Consider the following 3,160-nt stretch of genomic DNA (forward strand, 5'->3'; position numbering starts at 1 on the left):
GGAATTGGTCCATTTTATCTAAGTTATCAGACGTATGTGTAAATTAACATTATCCTTATTCTTTGATGTCTGCAGGGTCGCCCTCATATGGTACAGAAAAAAGCTTTTGACAAAATTTGACATCCATTCATGACAAAAACTCTCTGAAAAGCAGAAATAGAGGAAATTTTTCTCGACTTGATATCATTTACAAAAGACCTACTGCTAACACTATACTTAACGGTGAAAGGCTGAATGTTTTCTCCCTAAGACTGAGACTAAGACAAGGGTTTCCACTCTCACCACTTCTGTTCAACATGGTACTAGAAGTTCTAGCCAGAACAATAAGGCAAGTAAAGGAAATAAAAGGAATACAGATCAGAAAGGAAGAAATAAAAGCGTTCCTATTTGCAGATGATCATCTAAAGAGAAAACCCTGAAGAATCTACCAAAAACACACCTCTAGAATGAATAAATAAGTTCAGTAAGGTTGCAGGATACAAGATCAACAATTAATTACATTTCTACATACTAGCAATGAACAGGTGGAAATTGAAATTAAAAGTACAATACTATTTACAAATTGCTGAAAAAATTAATTAAGAGTAAGTCTAACGAAACATGTTGTTTTGTTACATAGAACTGTATATGAAAAATTATAAAACACTGGTAGAAGAAATCAAAGAAGACCTAAATAAATGAAGAGACATACCATGATTGTGGATTGGAAGACTCAACAGAGTAAAGACGTCAATTCTCCCAAAATTCATCTATAGTTTTAATGCAATTCTTGTGAAAATATCAGTAAGACTTTCTGTAGCTACAAACAAGATTATTTATGTAATAAATAGAAAAATTTATGTAGAAATACAAAAGAATTAGAATGGCTAAAATAATTTTGAAAAAGTAGAATAAAGTGGGAGGAATCTAAAGAAATCCATGCCAAAACTCATCACCGTCAAACTTTGAAAAAATAAAGGCAAAGTCTTGAAAGCAGTGAGAGGAGAATGATATCCTACCTATGGGGAAAACTACTAGAATGACAGCAAACTTCTCAGTGGAAACACTCCTGGGCATTTGTCCCAGAACAATGAGAACCATGTCCACATCAAAACCTATCTGCAATTACTTTTAGCTGCTTCATTTGTAACAGCCAAGAGCTGGAAACAACCAAAATGTCCCTCAGTAGGTTAGTGGTTAAATAAACAGTGGTGCATCCGTAGCATGGGGTTCCACTCAGCAATGAGAAGGAATGAATTAATGATACAGGCAAAAACTTGGATGGATCTCAAGGACATTATGCTGATTAAAAAAGCGAAACTCACAAGGTCACATACTGTATGACTTCATTTGTATAACATGCTCAAAATAACTAAGTTACAGAGATGGAGAAAATTGGTGGTTGCCAGGGATTTGGGAGGCTGGGAGGGAGGGGAATGAGCGTGACTATGAAGGAGTAGCATGAGGGGGGTCTTTGTGGCGATGGAAGAGTTCTGTATCTTGATTCCAGCAGTGGTTACATGAATCTACATGTGAGAAAATGACACAGCACTATACACACTGCACCATGTCAATTTCCCGGTTTTGATATTGTACTCTAACTATGTCAGATGTAATCACTGAGGGAAACTGGGTAAAGAGCACATGTATTCTGTGATTTTATATGTGTATGCAAATCAGTGGTGTATCAGCAGTCAAGGGACTTTCCTATGAGAAAAGCCCGTAAAGGGAAGAGCATTGGTAAAGAGTCTTCTCCTCACACGTTAGTAGCACGTATCTCTTTTAATTAAACATGGGTGCTGGTCTGGGATGAAAACAATGACTGCACCTTCTTCCTTTGAAAACATGGAATGTCAAAGGAAGGCTTGATCCTTTAGAATGTGATATAAATTGCTTGTCACACCGTAAGAAGAAAGGAGATTTCGTTTATTTGATTCCACAGTCCCCTCCTTCATAAGGACCCATCAGTCAACAAGATTATGGGTTATTCTGTGTGTGCAGTCCTGTGTTAGGACTTTTTCATCTCCAAGTGCCTAAAACAATTCAGATTAGTTTAATAAAGGCAGGGTTGAATCTAGGGATTAAAATGTATCATAAGGGCCCTCATGACCCAGCAGGCTCTCTTCCATGAGTGAAACCTGAAGATGCACATCCCACCAACTTTGGAACCCAGCTGGGGTAGACAGATGGCTTTCTCACCATTGTCTCCAGCTAGAAAGTCTCGGGAAAATTCTGAGTACATCTTCAAAGTGGCCAACTTTGGACATTTGCTCCAACTAAGCCTAAGTGTCCCATAGAAAAGAGGATTCTGCCACTTGAAGAAGGTATGAGAGAGGCCAAGACCTGGGACCAGCCCTCCAAAGGAGTCCTCTCTGCCCTTGAAAAGGAAATTATCAGGTGGTCCCCACCCCTGCAGGCCTGGTGCCCCAAAGAAGAAACAAGATGAACCCAAATGCACAATTTACATATAAACATGAGAGGTCGGAGACGGCAAATATGCACACATAGAACCTCAGCTTTATGAAGGCATTGATCTGAGAGGATGCCAGTGAAGTGTGAATAAGGAAATGCTGAACTGGTCTCTGAAGTGCCTGGAGGGTCTGCACTCAGATGGCTCTCATGCGGAGAGACGCCCAGGAGCAGTTTCAAAGGAGGGAAAGTGTTTTGCCTCTTGAACACACAAGATTAATGGGAGGGTCCAATGAGAAAACAGATGTGATCGCTTGGTCACTGTCACCTGCAACCCAATTTGTTGTTGGTGTGATTTAGCAGAGAGCGTTAGAAGGAGGACATCCCCAACCTGAGGAGGACACAGTGAGGGGTTCAGAGTCAGCGGGCACAGTGAGAAACATGTCAGGGTTCAAGGGCCTTCTGTGAAACGAGGTAAAATAAAAGGATAAGAGAACGTGCACATGAAGAGCTCAGGGTGGTGCGTGGTGCACGGTGAGAACCCAGAGTACTGCCACCGTTCACAGCCATGGTGCTGGTTCCACAAGTCAACGTGGGGGACAGGAGGGAGCGGATGTGGTCAGAAATAGGAGGCCGACCCAGAAGACGAAGCCAGAATGGGATCAGACCAACAAAACCCTGAGGACCACTCCAACTAGAGAGCCTGGGATTTTCTCTAAGAAGCTCTCAGTAAACATTGATTAGATCCAACCAAATTACAGCCCGGGTGATG

This window comes from Grampus griseus, assembly GCF_964374135.1.
Source record: "Grampus griseus genome assembly, chromosome: 6".
NCBI lineage: Eukaryota > Metazoa > Chordata > Mammalia > Artiodactyla > Delphinidae > Grampus > Grampus griseus.